The sequence below is a fragment of the Charadrius vociferus genome, unplaced genomic scaffold (genome assembly GCF_000708025.1).
Source record: "Charadrius vociferus isolate BGI_N301 unplaced genomic scaffold, ASM70802v2 scaffold52, whole genome shotgun sequence".
NCBI classification, from domain to species: Eukaryota; Metazoa; Chordata; class Aves; order Charadriiformes; family Charadriidae; genus Charadrius; species Charadrius vociferus.
In genome coordinates this window covers 4,570,753-4,590,426 of record NW_009647572.1, presented here as the reverse complement: position 1 = coordinate 4,590,426, position 19,674 = coordinate 4,570,753, and positions in this window count along the sequence as shown.

The window sequence follows — 19,674 nt, the reverse complement described above, 5'->3', positions numbered from 1 at the left end:
GAAGTGGTTCATTCCTGATACCTCAATATAATTTGTTTAAAAACGAACGATGTAAGCCTTATGTAACATACAAAGGTATAAAATCCTAAAGGAAAAAAGAAATAGGGAGGATAGTCAGCCTAGTTGGAAATCACTGTGTCAAGCCACCACTGTCAAGAGAGCTGGTGGAAAAAGGCAACTCAGCAGCACTGTGGACCTGTCCCAGAGAGCAGTGGAGGCTTTTCTGACTGATGGCTGCCTGGCTACAAACACCCTTCAGGTACCTTAGCAGAACTGATAAATACACTAATGCTTAGGGTAACAGCTTCTTAAATTTTAGATCTATGTTGTCTGTGAAAGCCAGTAAATAATTAGTTTGTATTTTCTATGGCACTTTGTAGATGTTTCAAGTCCCTAGGGAATCTCAAATAGCACTAGATGCTATTTGCCATATTCCAGATTTGGGAAACTGAATGGAGCCTTTAGAGGCTATTTTGGTGGGGTTTATGGTGCTTATTTTAAGGATCAGGTCAAGCAATTCCAGCTCAAAGCATTACCCTGCACAGAGGTCTTTCACACACGGCTGGGCTGACTGAATAGATCCAAGAGGGCAAAACAGTAGTGCTGTAGTAGGTTAAGACAGAACTTGAACTTCTGGGGTTTTTTGGCGCCTTAATCATTCGGTTATAAGGTCTCTCTGTGGCCTGAAAGTAATTCAAGATTTTTTGTAAATGAAAGTTCCAGTTAGTGAGACTGAAAGAGACACATTCACAGTAGCCAATTACTGAAGACTACGCCTTATAATATGGCAGGGAAAATTGGCTTACCTCTCTTGTGTTTCCAATGGATGCCCCACTGTCCATTTTACTTCAACAAAAGTGGATTCTGAATCCAAAAGTGGATATCTTTAGTGAAGTTTTTACGAAATTAACTTTTTTCCCATTCAAAATACAAAAAGATCCTTAAGAATAGAACTTTCCCAAGGTAAAAATGGTATATAAAACCAAAAATATAAATAACTATATAAATACATTACCAATCTATCAGGGTTCTATATACTAAACAATGTGCTAAGGAGAAAAAGGAATAAAGGCCCCAGATCCCCTCCCCTTTGCATATTTGTGCTGTGAATTCAATGAAATTTAAACGATTTACAGTGGAAGTTTTAAGTAGGAAATCACCTAAATCATACACAATAGACTACATGCATCCCTAGAGTAATTCCAGTGATTTTAAAAGGGTTGTTTTAAGGTCTAATTTGCATCAACACATGCAACAGCTCATAACTCTTTATGAAGATTTTACTCACAAGTTTAAACAGTAGAGTGCCCTGAATTTCTTGGGAGGCTACAAATGGTCCCTCAGTGCTCATTAGCAGACTATGGTTCCCCCTAGCATGGGTTTCTGAAGGAAGAGCATTATAGTTTAATTTTCACATAAGCTGCTGAGCTATTCAGGATAAACTAATATTCAGCATTAATTTATATATTCAGTAAGATGCAAGGAAGAAATGTTACAAGACAAGGAAAACAAAAAGGTAATAAAACAGTTTTTACATAAACAAAGAAAAAAAAAGCCATCCCCATACAAAAGTTCTCCCCAAATCAGCAGAAATAGATGCAACCCTCACTGCCTGAGAAAGTACAAGGCTGAGAGAATGACAGTACTGTTGTTGCCAGTTCTGTGATACTGATTAGTCTTAAGTTTATTGTGACAAATTGCTAAGGTGTGCCACTCTTCTGGCTGTTAATGGGTTAGAATATGATCCACTCATTTAAGACCTAAGTTACAAGAAGAATTAAAAGATTGAGCATGCTGTCAGTGGGCAAGAGATGAGAGTTTAAAGAAAATGTAGCAGAAACTTTGTGAAATCTTTAAGAAATTGACAAAATTTGTTGGACATGACATGAGATGGATTTCTAGAACAGGGCCACAAAACATGCAGAGTCACGCTGTGGTGAGCACACTTGACCTGACCCATCAGAACGTACAATCAGAGATGAGCTCAGGTAAGAGTTCTGCTCGCTGGCTCTCTCAGCTCATGCAACAGACGCCTCATGCCAGTTACACAACGAGAACACAGTTTTTCACAATGCTTTACTGTTCATACTTATTTCTTACAGAGTGACTACTGTCATCTATTAGATTTCTTTAAGTATTATCAGAGCCAGCACTATAAAATCTAAAGTTTCTTGAGGTCAAAGTGTCTGCAAGACAGAAGTGTGTCACAAGACAATTTCTTCAATGGCAGCCAAACTGAATACTAGTTAAGAAGTTTAGGACTTAGTTACTGTACTCTTTCAGGGCCAGGCTGTAAGCATCTGATTGCATGGAGACTTCTCATGAAAATAACTGCCTCCTGATATAAATATGTAAGTCGCTATATGGCCCTTAAAGAAAGGCGAAGGGGCAGTCTGTACGGGGTGATGTTATTGAATTATTTAAATAGCAGCTGAGATCTGATAAAATATTTATAATAATAAAAAATTATGAATTTTATGATAGCAAAAATTATGTATGTTTCAGTACAATGTTTCGACTACCTTGGACCTGACATAGAATGCTGAGCAGAAAGTTAGGTCCCTAGTCTTTCTGTTTGGCAAGCAGAAAGAGTTTAGCAGTACAGAAAAGTTACTTAAAACACATTGAGCAGCCAATCCAGATGGAAATGCTACGTAGGAGAGTGTGCCTGAAATTCTTCCCTCAATCTTAGCCACCTGGTTATTTCAACTCGACTTTGAAACAGGAGCTCAGAGGTCTGGACTATCTGTGAGAGACCTGAGAATGGCTTGGTGCTTTTCCTTTGAAATATAAATGATGGACGTGTTAGCCGCTTTTCCCACGAATCCTAACTGAGAAGCTATAACACTGTTCTAGCATCATAGGTAACTATCTGGGTTTTCATTCTCTGTGACGTCTGCAGTAAATCTCAGCTTTGTGTGCTGTGAGCAATGTATTTGTGCCTTCATCTTCACAGTGAGCTTCTCTTGCTAAGGTATGTGAAAGAAATTTTAAGATGACCCAAAGATGCAGACTTGTATTGAAAAATTATAGTGGACCTTTAAACGAACTTGTCTTGAAAAAAAATGCATGTGTAATAGAAACTTCAAATATTTTTTTTTATTATTTTTTGTACTATTCTCATAATGTTCATTATTGGCATTTTCTTCCACTAAAGGTCTGATATATAAAATGTTCCTGACAGATTATAATCTACATCAATACATCAGCAAAATGCACGAAGTTCTCCCTCAGGTACACAACACATTCATCACCAAGGCAACTAATGATCATAACTATATATATGAAATGTAAAATAATATTTTATGAAGTACTCCACCAGAAAGGAGCAATAAGAACAGAAATAAAAACATGAATATTTTGAATTAGATACCAAAAAGGGATATTCCACTAAAAGAAACAAACCAAACCAAATCACAACAAAACAAAGAAGAGAGTATGTTTTACAAAGAAGTGAAAAGAAGCAAGAAAAATTAATAGCCCAAATTTGTGGTAGTTAGTCAGGTATTTAAGTGTAGACCATTTCACAGATATCCAATATATGAAAGATCCAAAATATAGAAATAATAAATATGGACACAGTACCAGCACAAAAATAGTGTTGCAATATTTTGGTCCTTTTTTTGGCTACAAAAATCTTGTTTAATAAAGCAACTTTGATTATGAATGGAAATAATGCATCTCTGGTAGAGGCGAAAACTATCTTTACTGCATATAAAAATGTCATATTTTTATTTTAAACACTATTTCTTGTAATTATGTTGCTAGGTAGTTATTTTTTCTCTTTTATGTACTGGTTGTGAAATTCAGTCAACAAATGAACAGAAAGTTATTTTACTTAGCTTACTTGTTATAATGTTGTCCTGGTTTGAGTGACACATGACTAATTTATCTTCTAAAGCCTGGGAAAACTGCACTTTTAAAAGACTCTAGTTTCTGAATTTGTGAAAGCATTTAATTTATAGCAGTATATATATAGGTGTGGTATGCGGGTTTCAAGGCCTCAGTGTTTTTGAGCTAGCCAGGTGTGGGGACAAGGAGGAGTGAGACCCGGGCACTTGACCCAAGCTGGCCAACAGGATTATTTCATGCCATGAATGTCATATTCACTGTAAATGAGAAACTTTGCTGAGAAATTCTCTCTCTTCCTTGATGGCTGCCATCCTGAGAACTTCGTGCCCTGGCGCTGGACCCCTGAGGCCTTCCCTTTCTCCTGAAGCCGTAGCGCTCGCAGTGGCCAACATTTGCTGTCCACTGCTGGGAGTGCCCAGCTTCCCACGGATAGAATCAGCTGAGTCTAATCCTTGTATATTTTATATTGCTATCAGGATCAATACTGGTTCTGTGGTATTATAAATGTTAATTAGTTAGTCTTATTCTATTAAATCTGTTTATATTTCAATCCTGGGGTTTCCTTGATTTTTCCCGATTCCCCTTCCCAGGTGGGGAGGGGTCATTGGGTGACAGAATTGTCTAAACCATAATAAATTGTTGTGGGTTTCTCAAACCATAACAAATGTTTAATTCACAGAATCCCAAGATGTTTGGGGTTGGAAGGGACCTCTGGAGGTCATCTGGTCCGAATTCCCTGCTCAAGCAGGGTCACCTAAAGCCAGTGGCCCATGATCATATCTCTAAGAAATGTATAGTTCAGTGTAACATGCTGTTTTATAGCATACTGTATTTCACGAATATTTTGGTGTTTCTAACTGTCGCTAAAGCTAGTCAAAACTGCATGAAGGAAATAATTTTATAATGAACAGGATTATGCATCAAATAATTTATACTGCAAATATTTATTATGGGTATTAAACTGTTCTAATTATGAATGGTTTCCCAGAAGCTATGGTATATACTGAGAAATGGAGTCACTGTATGAAATGAAAGCATAGGGCACACAGTGAGCACAGCAGGAGATATGAAAGACGCTTAGGGAATGGAAAGGCAGGGACTCTATGATATTAATAGCATTGAACTCAGTGAATATATATCTTCAATATGAACAGCAAACAATATTTCAGACAGGCATGCATTTGCATTAATTTCAGAAATCCTCAGTTTAATAACGTAAAGCATGGCCATTAGGCCAGCCTTTTCAGTGCCACATCAGGTTGCCAGTTTGAGAACTGCCATGCATGCAGGGGTGCAAGCCTCTACCCCAGCCTCAGTGTCTCCTCCAGTTGGAAAAACGTGACAGCAAACCTTTCTCATACTGAGGTGAAATTACCTTGAAGACCTGCTGAGCCCAGTGTTTATTATTATTTTGCTAATATTTGTAGTAGTGCTTTTCTTATATATTGTGGTACACAGCTGGGTTACAGCAATGAGGGACAGAAAAAGGAGACACGAAGTATATTGTCAAGCCCAGGTCCATATTCTAATTTTAGCTCTTTCTCAGTAAATGCTGGAGTACTGACTTTCTTTGAAATGTTGGCCAGATTATTCTACAGTACAGATAACAAGTGTTAAGCTAATCAAAGTTGGAATGTCAACTTCAGATGGTAAATCTGGAGTTACCAGAGAATGACAGCTCTTAACTATCGTAAAAAGTCACTAAACCAGATGGCAAATGTGCTAGTGTTTACTTTTTTAAGTGAATGCTGCAGCTGTTATGAAATAATTCCATGTTTTTTATTAGAGGGAGACACAGAAGTTAAATATAGCCATATAATTTTTCTTGTTAGAAAATAGCCAGATTCATATTTAACCACTGAAATAACAACAATAATTTAGTTCCTATAATTGGTGGCACTGTATTTTTTAATATAGATCTAGTGTATAAAGATATTATTTGCTTGCAGCTCTGTGTGTGTAATGGTGACTAAGAAAGAAACATAATTTAAGGTTAAGGACAAACATGTCATTTGCAAAGACACTTCCCACTTTATTACAGCCCTACTTTATTAAAGTTGTTTTTGAAATATAAATATTATTTTATTTTTAAATTTAAGAGAAATTCTTACAAGTAAAAATAAATAATTTATTTTCTCGATATGTTTATGTAAATGACCCTAATCTGTGCTTTTTCATCAAGTCTATCTTTTTTACATAATATTATAGTTGCACATGTTGTGCTATTTTTCTTAAGGTCATTAGGGATTAAATCCTTGAATTATCATGTTTTTTTTTTTAAATTTCATTTCATATTGCATCATTTTAATAAAATATTTACTGACCACCATATGCAATGGTCAGATTTTCTTCCAGCAGCAGACATATTCCTCAAGGACAGTGTTTAGTAGAACAGCCTGATATAGCCCATGTTTTTCCTACTGGTGCCCTGTTAAATCATGGCTTCTCAGACAGAAGCAAAAAGCTCTTTTGTATAGAAATAGTGTAAAATACTTGATAAAAAACACAGGTAAACAATAAGACTTAGGAAAACCATCTATATTAAAATGTCTCAGAAACTTCTAGATATTTGTGAATTTTTTACAAGTTAAATAAAAAAAGTCATGCTTTAAAAGAAAATCATCTGTCACCATCCCTCCCTCTTCCTTTTCAAAAGAGCAATTAAAATTTGATTTATTATGAAAGTAAAACTGTTTTATGAAAAAAACCAAACCAAAACAAAACAAAGCACATAAAGAAGCAAATATGAGACAGATTATGCTTCTCTAGGATGGTTCTTGTAACTTTTTTTTTTAGTTTTCTGTTCATGACAAGGTAAAGGTATTCCTCCTATGTGCATGACTAAATTTTAGCTTTCATCAGCATTAGCATTTTGTTAGCTTAATAATTCCTTTTAAAATATTTTTTGTTAGAATATTTTTTGTTAGAATATTTTTCGTTCTATTTATAGATCCAGTTATAGATGGGCATACACTATATGTCACACAAGTGATCATCCCCTTGTACTCATCACTGGTGAGGCTGCACCTTGAATACTGTGTCCAGTGTTGGGCCTCTCACTACAAGAAAGACATTAGGGTGCTGGAGCGTGTTCAAAGAAGGACAACAAAGCTGGTGAAGGGTCTAGAGCACAAGTCTTATGAGGAGTGTCTGAGGGAACTGGGGTTGTTTAGCCTGGAGAAAAGAAGGCTGAGGGGAGACCTTATTGCTCTTTACAACTACCCGCAAGGAGGCTGTAATGAAGTGGGGTTTGGTCTCTTCTTCCAAGTAATAGGTATAGGATGAGAGGAAATGGCCTCAAATTGCACCAGGAGAGGTTTAGATTGGATATTAGGAAAAACTTCTTCACTGAAAGGATTATCAAACATTGGAACAGGCTCCCCAGGGAAGCGGTTGAGTCATCATCCCTGGAGGTATTTAAAAGACGGGTAGACATAGTGCTTAGGGACATGGTTTAGTGGTAACTTGGCGGTGCTAGGTTAACAGTTGGACTTGATGATCTTAAAGGTCTCTTCAACCAAAACAATTCTATTATTTTATGAATGTACAAAGAATATAAAACATGACTCAACAAAAAATTTAGGGGAAGAAATATTAAGAGATACAGCAAGTAGAGAAGCACACAATGATTTGGAATCTAAATAGACTTAGTTGTTCCCCAAACACCAGCCTTTCCTTTTGCGTGGAATGTTCCCATCATCTTAAACCTGTCACCTTACCCCATACTACTTTGTTGTAAAATACAGAATACCCTTAAACTTTGGAGACCACACCAACAAAAGAGAACTAAGAGGGTGTAAGTTTCCCTGTCTATAACCCATGTCTCTGTCACCCAAAGGATTAATATGAGTTGCTAGTGGCTCTTGACTGCCTGAATTTTCTCTGGTACTGGGCAGAGAAATTCACCGTGGAGTCAAGCTGCTCTTTGCAAAGTGTGTCCTATACTTGGAGGCCATAAATTCTTTCAAGAAGAAGAATTATTCAGTTTAGTGAAGTGTGATATAGCTAAATGAAACTGGAGCCATTCAGAAGTGGTTACATTTAGGATGAATATCAAGGAACACTTCTAAAAAGTGAGCTTTGTTAAGATGAGGGATTCGCTGTCCTAGCTGTCACAGTTTCTCCACATCACAAGCACAGTTCCTCTCTGCATTAGGTTTTACTATTCATATAAAGACTGATTTACACAAGGTGTATTTGTTAGTTCCAACTATTTGCTAAGACGATTAGAATGACTTTTTGTTTCACGTTTGACTTAATCCTAAGATTTTCACTGAAGCACTTTGCTATTGTTAGTTATGTGATATTCATCATTTCAGTAGCCTCATCCAGCTGGCCAATGTTTTGAAAACATTATGATTAATATCAAGAATAAAAGGAAGCCAATCAAGCTTCACACCAACTACCACTGTAAGACAGCACTAACACAAGCAAATAGCTAACCAATTCAAATGAAGAGGCCTGATAACAGAAGGCAAACAAAAAAACCCTCTTAATTTTTAATCAAAGATTCTTATTTCAAGACATATCTGGAATGTTAATAGAAACAGATACACCAGTTGACCACAGCAACAATGAATATTTATTAAGGTTGTTCATGTTGTCCATCATATTCAATAGCAGAAAACTTTATAATGAAGGCGGTCAAAAGCACTTTCAAGAAAATTCAAATCTTGCTAGCATCAAGCGTAAGTGTATTCCACTGTTTTTAGTTTTAATATTTTCTGTGCTAGTGCCTAGCAAAGCTAGTAAAATTTTCAGACAATTTTAAAAGGAGAACTTACTGCTGCATACGCGCAGCAGAACAGAAGAGTGGATACACACTCAGCTTGTTATTAATTTGCCAACCTACTACAAGTGTCACAAGGATACGGAAAAAGCTTGCTTCAGTCAGATGAGATCTATGACCAGCAATGCATGCATATTCGATATGCTGAAAAAAAAAAATGAGAAATCCTATGACTGATTGGCAAGTTTGTTATAGCAGCTACTTATTCCTGGAAAAAAAAAAACCCGGACAGTTTATAAAAATGTGCATAAAATACAAGATGACCTTTGATCTGATTCCATTTTCATATTGATATAGAGGGAATAAGGAACAACAAGAAAGTGCAAGGCAAACTATTTTATAAATACCTCTGTGACTATGTGGAAGAGAGAGCTCACTATTCAGATATCATTATTTTTCAAGGCAGGGTACTGCTTTTAACTATCAAGGAATGTTCCAAGAGAGCTCTTTTTCATGTCTGCTTTTAATCATTTGTGTCTCAACATTAGTCATCCTTTGACGAAAAAAAAAGTCTCATCTTTACTGTGCAAACAGTTTTTTTGAGATACCTCTATCTAGATGATTTTAAACTATATGGAGAGTCATCTGAGACTGTCTCTGACAAAAAGAGTTAAGACCTTTTCAAATAATATCTGCATGCAGTTTTGATGAGACATATGAGCTTCTGTACCTGTCAGCGAGGACCAGGCTGTGAGAGTGAAAGGTCTGTATTTAACACAAAAGGAAGCCACTGAACTCTTCCCTTTTAAGAAAACATTATTACCTTGGTACTTCAGTTCAGTAAGAAACAGAGAAATGAAAACAATATTGAGTATATTTAGAAAATTTAAAAGACTCCTTCAACTTCTGATTTCTAAGGCCAATGCAAACACCTCCAAACATGCCCTTTCTGTCATGTGTTACCTGTAGCTAATATTAGGCTGGACTTTGAAAGAACTGAAACACTTTCCCAGGTTGACCAGAAAACAATTCACCTGACACTGGACTTCATACCCAGAAACAGAGGTTGACAGATTGAGTGTACTTAGGCAAAAAGAAGAAAGGATATTGAAGAACAGTGAAGACCTGTTTAAGGTCTACACAATTTTAGGAACACAGTACACTTTTTACATATCTCAGGAAAAGTATTAAATAACACTTAAAAATAATAGTAGAAAAGAGAATGGCAGAAAAAAGCAATGAAGGAAATCCAAGTCATATGAAGACCAAAGTCAAAACATCTATGTATAAAAAGAATCACATTTCTTAACAATGTTGGTAAACTCCTGCACTGTTTTGCTGTGGATGGCGTGATTGAAAAATGAGGTGTTGTTGAAGAGACACTTCCAGAAAATCTACAGGAATGAGCTGCAGCTCTTTCAATCCTTAACAACCAGATTAATTTTCAAGGATAGTATATATTGTTACTCATTAATTAAGGAAATGGAAATTAATTTAGGTGGCTTTGCTGAAGGGATATGTGTTCTTTAACTTTGGTTCTTAAAAGTAGTAAGCATATAGCTGAATGTAGGAAACGGCTTAATTTATCCCCTGTTCCTTGCTCTGAACTTATCAGTGAGAGTAAGAATTCCATCTTCTCTTATAGCTGTTTTTCTCACCACAAGATGTTGATTCCTGCCTGTAGCAAAGAAGAGATGGTTAGGTGGCATGATATTCTTGTGAACACAAGACTAAGGACAAGAGGACAAAGGTAAGAATATAACTGGAGTAGAGGAGGCTGCAAATACAGATTTAAGGGTAGTGGGAGTTCCATCCTTAAGAAAGGATGAGTCCCATTCAGTGCATATATGGGACAGGTTTTCTATTTTATTAGAAAGGAAGATCTGATGGCTGTGTTGCCTGAAATCAAATGAGAGTTGGTAAACAGGAAATCAAACTGTAACAACAACAGTGGTATAATAAGAGCATTAAAAATCGGACTGAGTTCAATATTTTAATTGGATACAAATAAATAAGGAATATGTTTTCATTTCTCTTGGAAAAAAAAAAAAGCAGCATTTTGTTTGATAGTGAGATCTGACACCTTTTTGTGTCTGAAGACAGATAGGATATTCACAGTTTCACTTCAACAATGCGTTGCAGACTGAGGTTGGGATTACCCTTGCTGATACTGGTATTCCACATTCAAGGATAGATTGATGGAAAACAGCTGTACTGTAGCTTCCATATTTATTCAAGCACTGTAAAGTAAATGTTCCCTTTAGCACCAGTGTACTTCGTCACTAAACAGTGTAATAAAAAAACAACAAGACAAAGCAGACTTTAGAGACATGAATTTTTCAGGTAGCTGTTGTATTTGAACTACCAAGGTTAGAGTATATTTATCCCAAATGTTGTACCTTTGTTGCATGGCAGTTGGACAGAACTGGTTGCTTAGACTCCATTGTTGACCTACATATCTGGTATCCTCCAAAGTACTTGCTTATGCTTATACTGGATTTTTTGGTATCATACCGTTAATGGCTTTATTTAGAAAATTTGTTAGTCAGGTTCTACAATGTCACAAAATTCAAAGGAGTTAAATTATCGCTTTTAGTTCATATTTCTCAGTAACAAATTATCACTGTATTCATTAGAGAGATTAACACAGAATTAAGAAAAATAGTTCTCTAAATTAATTCCACCGAAACAGTGATAAAATATTTTAAGTTTGATTGGAAGTCTGCCAGAGGCAATTCTGATACAGAACAGTCTTCTGCAGCTGTCATCATTCTTTATAGTTGTTGCGACTTGTGTTCTTTGAATTTACTGACTAGGAAGTTGTGAGAAATCAGCACTTTTGCTAAGGAATGACTGGGATCAGATTTTGAAGTTGTGCACTCACGGCTGAGCAGATACATTTCTTTGGTTATTATTTATGCCTACAACTTATGCAGCACAAGTAAGACTCCTTAATGGCCACATGTACACTCAAAAGCATTGTTTCCATAGTGAATTTGTGCTTGTACATTCCCATTTTTAAATATACAGGCTTTACTTTAAAAAGTTTTAAGGAACAGGAGCATGAAGCAAAGGGGACCAAAGAAGTCTTACTTATAACATTAAGGAGACACATTATTTTTATTATCAATAGAAAACCTTAAGATACCCTAGAAGGCCTGATAGATTGCCACAGCTTGGTACTCAGCACTTTCTGGATGCAGTTCCTGTAATGTAATTTGAAAAATGACAGAGTTGGTGTTTTGTTTCTGTTTTGGTCAAATGTGCACATTATATATGCAATTGTTCTCACAAAACCATTATTATATTCTCAAAGACAGCTAATTTTGAGACACACAAATGTGGATACATTAATTTAACGCAATTAATCAAGTATAGACCAGCTCCGTGGCATAACTGATCAATATAACTTTGAGAATACTGCAAAAGTTGACACAAGAGCTATTCTTAGTTAAACTACAGTATTTATTACAGAGTTAGCAGCTAAGGTAGTTTAAAATGAAAGTTGTAATTGTGTGTATTGTACATGATAATTAAGTTCAAAGGTATAGAAATATAGAAGCATATATCATAAAACTATTTTAAAAGTATAGCAAATCACTTTACACCCTGTAGCAACATTTTAATGACTAAGTGAAACATACTGGTTCTTTTCTTAAAAAGGATTTCATTCTTAAGCATTTAAACAACAGTCAAACACATGTGATAAAAAAAAAAAAGAATCATTTCATATTTTTATAAAGGTTGCATGTAATGTGAGACTTTCATAGAATTTTACCTAGCACCAGGAAAGTGTATCAGATTTTATCAGTCAGTGGTGATGTCAATAAATACTTTACCTTGGCTATATATGTCTACTGCAAAAACATTTTCTCAGTGTAATTTTAAAGATTTGCAAAGAGAGGTGTATTACTTATTTATTTTTTAAACTGGGGTTGTAGTGTTTATTAGTGCTTGGAGAAGTGAAGGCTTGATATAATAAAATAGAGCTAAGCATACTATGGATAGGTAAAGAATTAGCATTTTTGCACTTCTGGGCATTTATTCATTTTCCTGAACCAACCCTGGTATAGTCTGGAGAAGTTCAGAAGAAAATCTCAGTTTTGCCTATCTGAAATTCTGTGTCCTTAAGAAACATTCTACAAAGCCTACAGTAAACCTTTTTTTGACCTGTATTGTAAATTAAAATCTGAATTCATCTGCAGAAACAGAAAAGCAAAGTGATCAGGATAGCCCTTACAATGGGGGGGTGTGTGTGTGTGTGTTATTATTTTAGGAGTACTAACTGCCATAGCTGCTATACAATTATAGACTGTTAATAAACAGTTGGTGTCATGCATTCATGGTAATTAAACTTTAAATACACTGATGAACAGCAATGTAACTTTTACCTCCAATTAACCTGCCCTTTCACCTGTTAAATGTAATCACACTTTTACTTATGTGCTCAGGATAAACTGCAATATATTTTATCATCTTGTTAGTATTCATGCTTTGTTAATGAAATTTGATCAGCGTATTAAAGATGTTGAGTTTTTGTAGTTAGCTCACATCTGTTGTCAGAAATAATTAGATCAGGTGGCAAATGACAGTGCCTTTCCCGACAGATGCTTTAACATTGTGGGTAAGAATGCCCTAAGTGTCTCTTTGAATAATGCCAAGCTTTTCAGTTAGGAGTTTATTTGCCTTGAGGTTTCAAAGTGGAACTTTTGGAGCAATCTGACATAGTCCCAGACAGGAGTATGCATGACTTTAGCTTCCAATGTTACAGGAAAAGAGAAATGCCTTTCAAGATGATTTTTAATAAAGTTTTGTCTTAGAACGTAGAAGATAATGTTATCAAACTATCCCAATACAGCTTCCTTTTAGCATATATACACATATTCCTATTAAAACATGAAAGACATTACATTATGCATTTAAGCATATCTCAGACAATAAATTACACTGCACTCTAATGATTCCATTATTCAAATAAATGTGCTGACAAACTGGGAAAGAGATTATTTTACAGCAGGGTTTTCATCAGACAGCCGTGAAATAATGCTGGCTTTTTGGAAATCATGGCATCAGCTGCAAATGCTCTTATTTCTCTGCTTGTGATTCAGACAAGACACTTTTTTAGTGAACTTAGTGCTTATGTAAGCACTATAAAATGCACTATAAAAGTGTCTATTCCATCATTTATCCACAGCGTAGGTAGCACACAGATAACAGTACACGCTTTCCGGTTACGTTTTGGAAGACATGTTCATGCTGCCTGGTCCATATGGTTCTGCATACAACAAGAATTGTAGAAATGTCTTCAACCAATTCTCTGCAGTGTTTTATCCCCACAAACTATAGTGGAATCATGAGTTTTCACCAGATTGACAGTTCCTGTCGTCTAACCACTTGGAGAATGGGTTCAAATGCATATGCTGACAGCCAGCAGGGAGGATGCTCTCTGTTACTAGCATCTCATGCAAAGATGTGAATTTATGTAGGAATTTTGCTGGTAGGAAAAAATATTGGTCTTTGTGCATGCTTGGAAGGAAAGACCAGAGAGTGATGTTTCTCATGTCTCCGCCAGGTGAATGGCAATTAATGTTTCTCTTCTTTTTTTTTTTTTTTTTTGCCTGGCATCTGTAAGAGTACTTTCTGGGTACATACAGTTAAAAATGTCCCTGTTCAATTTGGTAAAACAAAAAGAAACCTGGTTTAATTATTGTAACTAATGCCCTAACAATCTTATTGATGAGCAGAATGAAAAGACACCTACATGCATTCATATATCTCCTTCTGACTAAAAAGATATGTTTTTTTACAACTCCTAACCCATCTAGAAAATATCTCAGCACTCCTGTTTTTTTCATGCTAACATACTTATTGTTTATCTGTTACAGATAATTATCTCATTACCTTTGAAATTTAGAATGCCACAGTTATGCTCAGATAACACCCCTCTGGAAATTATTATTATACCCATTTGAAAGATGAGCAACTGAGGCATAAAGACACAAAGTAGTTTCCTCACATTAAGGCAGCTGAAATGGAACAACTGCATCTGAGGTACTTATTCTCATTAAGTCATCTAGGTTTTCTCTATGCTAAGCAGAGAGAAAGGAGATACTTCCAGAGGTTATAAGGATGATAAGCACCATAAGCTTGCACCTCTTTTTCCTCTGAAAGTAGAAGGGATTGAGGCGGACACATTTTTTAGTTAAAATGAAGTCCATACTATGTAACTTCCTTAAAATTCCACAGGATGTCTTCAGTGGATCATGACCAGATCAAGTCTTTTGGGTCCAGACTCAAATATGTTGCTCATGCAACAGACCCAGGGATCTGTCGCTCCTTCTTTGTGATTAATTATAACTATATTTGGCAATTTGCAAAACAGCAGTCATACCATTTTGGTTCACTTCCTTCTAAGCTGGAAGATTCTGATCAATATAAAGTGTAGAAAGAGCAGTCACATTTGGAATCCGAAGGAGGAGAATAATCATCTGAGGATGATACTTATGTGACTCCATTTTTCTCTGGCTTCTTTATCCTTATTTAATACAGGAATAAACATGAGAGTTGGCATTTATTGCAGGTCAGAAGCTTCCTTCACGAATGGATATTCGCAATGACATCAATTTCCTGGTCTGGAAATGGGAGTAATTCTAGCTGCCCTTTAGCATTGTCTTATGTCACATTTGGTTATGCATATATAATAACATACCCCAACATGACACCTCAGTGCAGCGTATTGGCTTAGTGTGAGGAGATAAAGCATAAATGGAAAGTTACTGGCTAGAAAAGTGATGTGCAAAGGAAAAAAAGATCAGGATCCAAACTTTATCAGAACTGGCAGAAAGATGGCCAAAACATTTATAGGTGCAGTCTTAAATGTAAGGAATTAGTAGAAGGAACTTCATTGTTAATTTCCAGCAGCATGCAGGAGCACAAACATAGTGAAATAGAGTGTTGTTTATGCCAAGATTGCTAAAAACATGAGAATATCGGTGCATGATATCTCACACATCATTTACCTAACAAGGCCAAAGGGAGGGGCAAGAACTTCAGTACAGTGTTTGTGTATACCACAGTCATAGGATCAATATGCGCTTAAGCATGCTAGGCAAGTAGCAGACTGTGTTAGGACACTAGACTGCTGGCAGGGAATATGCTGTCTAGCTTTTCCTTTGAATGAAGAGTTTCATGTTGAATGCTCAGTGACGTGCCCGGTGCTGCTGATGGACAACACTGCAACCCCTCCATAGCTATAAGGATTTATGCCAGGAAGCAGCAGCCTTAAGTATGAGAGACACTGTGGAACTGCCCAAAGAAGACAGAAAATATAGACAGATGCATGATTTTCCTACTTACAGCACAAGACTTGACAGACCAAGGTACATACTTCTCCAAAGGCTGCCAATACTTATTTAAGGAGAGAAATAGGCAAGTCCTGATTACACCAGGAGTATGATTTTATTACTATACCTTGTCGTGACTGAAAAAAACAGATAGTCCAAAAGTTGTATCGTATCAAGTGACAGACCTTTATGCAGACAAAAAGCAAAATTAATTACCTTGTCTCTGCATTTCTCTTTTGTTCTTATTTTGTGGATTATTTATTAAGGATCTATGTTTGAAACTATTATCAGAAACTATTTCAGTTCAATGGATAGCACTTTTTCTCCAGACTTGAAATACTGGAAGTATACTTTCAGTATCTTGGTTTATGGTGACTGAATGATCCTCACAAAGACTTATTGATATGAGTGTATGAGCTTTGCGTGGTTTTTAATCATTTTTCTATAATCAAATGCCCTAGTTGCTTGATCAATTTGAAAAGCTTAGAATTAAAAAAGAAAAAAAGAAAGATCAGAAACAGAAAGAATTATTCTGGGTATTTCAACTCATATTCAGCTCACAGTACTGCTTATTAAAACTAACAATTTTTAAAAATTGTTTCTATTGATGTAGTTCTAACCTTCATTCAGCTTAGCTTGGGGATATAGCCAGTTCCTCTTGCACAGACTCAATCTTGACCCATAGCCCAGATGTTTCTCCATTTCTTTCTGTAAATATACTTTATTATAATAGAATGATGGGATCCATAATTTGAAAAAGCTTTATTTTATATTATTTTCCTTTAGAAAGTATTCTGTAGGATATCCTCTTCATTGTTACTCTGTAAAATCTTACTCTCCCATATGCTGTCATTCTCACTCATGAAAAAGCCATTTCACTTTTTTCCTTTCAGAAGCATAGTAGAAATCCGGTGTACTTCAGGATTATTTTTTTCCAAAGTCTAAGTCATTCATTTACTAACTCTTGAAGTCAGACAAGTTGTGCAGAAGCACTTTATGCAGTCAGTATGATAAATTTCAAGCTGTATTGGTAGAGGAATGTGAACAATAGAAAAATTATTCACGAATATATTATCCCAAAACTTTAAAGAAACCATACATATTAAGTTCTCCTACCCACTCAAGAAAAAGAATAAATTATAAATTAGTATTTCAGGAGTCATTCATTCAAATAATTTATTTTAAAATTATCTATGCCCTGATCCAAAGCCTATTGAAATAATTGATCTCATATCTGCCTACTCAGCTCCATAATGAAATACACAAGAAGCCCTAGTATTTTATAGAGTCGTGCTCTCTTCACTTCTGTCAACTTTTAACCCAGTTTAAAGAGTCCCTTCAGGTACTAAATATTCCCTTTTATTTTCAGCTTTCCCATATATTCAGTTTTCCTGCCCAAAATTTTTTTACAATTTAAAAAGAGTATGATTACACATATATGTGACACAATTTTTTTAAAAATTATTCTGATGGTACTTTTTGCTTTATATTTAACTGAATCAGCAGGCAATTAGATCCCAATTGCCTATTTTGTGATCAGTTTAGCAATTGGTTTACATGGAACGTAAATATGTGAAAGTTTGTCTACTTTGCTTTTCCATAAGTTTATAATTAAACCTTCATCACTGTAAAAAAAAAAAAAAATGTGGGGTTTTTTTTTTAAGTGTCATAGATTCAAAATAAGAAATGAAATAGATCTTCAATAAAGCACAACAGCAAAAGGCAGTATAGAGCCGTAACCCAAAACCTGAGTAGGTAAAACTTCATGTATGATTTGGAAGCCTGGAATCAATTTCCTCTCAGAGAGGAACTGGAGAATGTTTCCCATTTGGTTCAGTCACTCTTTAGATCCATCTACTTTGGGATACTCACATTGCCTACACATCATTCCATTTTACCTGTAGGTCTATAAAGGGAATGCAGACATTACATCACAAAGTTCTCCAGCACTTTTACAACAGCCAGATTAGGTTGTAGCTACTTTATGAAATACACGAAGAGTTTTAGGAATGACAGCCATAAACGCCATTGCACAGCTCAGTATGTTAAACTAGGAACTAAGAAAAAATTAGAAAGACTAAGAAAAATAGTGTGTTTTCACACTTGTTATAGTGTCTTTTTGTTAGATTTAAAGAATTCCTTTTTTATTCAAAATCAAAGAAGCAATTCTCATTTTTCAGAGAGGAAACAGTTTAACTAAGCAGCACCTCAAGGGCTAGGACATTGATTTAGGATGTCAGGCACCTCCTTTCAGTTCCTTGCTCCACCTGAAGAAAGTTATTCTTACTCTTTTTAGATAAACCAGGGTAGTATATGTATATTTATTCAACAGGTCAAAGAATGAGCATGCATTGTTTTAGCCTAGTCAACAGAGCAGTTGCCTAAAAGAGGTAAACCAGAGTCAAATTCCTGATTGCAAAGGCCTGTATTTTTATCTGAAGCATTTAATGGCGCAGGGTCAGATGTAGAATCAGAGTATCCACAAGTGATTTTCTTAAAAGTAGTCTAAAGTCATGTTCATAGTCTTTCGTCCAATGAGTGTTGAACAATTGCATGCAATGTGTAGCTATCTTCAGGAAGGTATTCAGAATACCTTAGGGTGCAGAAATAAAAGTATTCACAGAAGAGACATGATTTCAAATCTTTACAGCCAGAAGAGGCAGTTATCCCCATTTCTTCTCTCTCTCCTCACCTTGTGCCTTAGCATGAAGCTATTGAATCACACGTGATTAAAGAAAGAAGAGAGTTTGGATTTTTGTTTCTTGACTTGAGAAAACTGTTTCTCCTCTATCCATCTTGCAGGGCAAATCTGCTTTACATCTGAAGACATAACTCCCTGGTGCACTCAGGGCATGTAATTAAGTGAGACTATTCTGAATATGCAGTGTAACTGAGCAGCACATCTGCAGTAAGTCTGGTGCATTGACCTATTGTGCTGGTGATGAGTCTCCTTTTGACTCGGAACTTCACCTCCTGCTTCAAGATGATTTTTCCATCTCTGCTCTGTAGGGTTAGTCATCTACATCTACAAGAGTGTCAGAGGCTGAGCCAAAGTCCTCCACTTAGTATTTTTTATAATCTGTGTTAGTAGCTATTCATTCAATACCATGTTTGCTGTTAGTTCCTTTATGTGACTGTTACCAAATGTATTATAAAGTGCTCTGTATCTAGCTTAAATACTTGCTGCATTGCTAAGTACCATGACACTCTGTCCTTCTGTAGATTTAGCCCCAGGTATTCCAGTCATTTTAAATATTTGATGTAATTTTCAACACATGCAAAAATCCCTGACTAATTTAAACCTCTCAAATTTTTCTTTCATCAAAGATGTAAATCAAATTTCCTTGCCCGGCCATGTCCGTGTCTCGTGCCACAGCAGGGTCGTGGCAGAGGGGGCAGCCTGCTGAGCTCTCAAGGGTCTAACTCATTTAAGGATTCAAACATTTATGAAGTTGACGTGTCATTGGGAAGGCAGCACTGAGCATGGGTATTCCTTGACTAGGACGCATGGAACTGTTTTTTTGATTGAACAAAATGGATATTTGGGTGGAAGTATGTTTACATATACATGTAAAAGTATACATGCAGATAAATAAACCTATGGATAAGTTTTCAGGCTAGAATTTGGTCAAAAGTAGACAAAGCTATGGTTCTGATATTCCTCCAGAATGAACAAGGAACAAGGTTTTGTACTCTCTGATTCAGAATCTCCATATTTCAAAATCCATTTGAGTGAGCTTATCATACCAT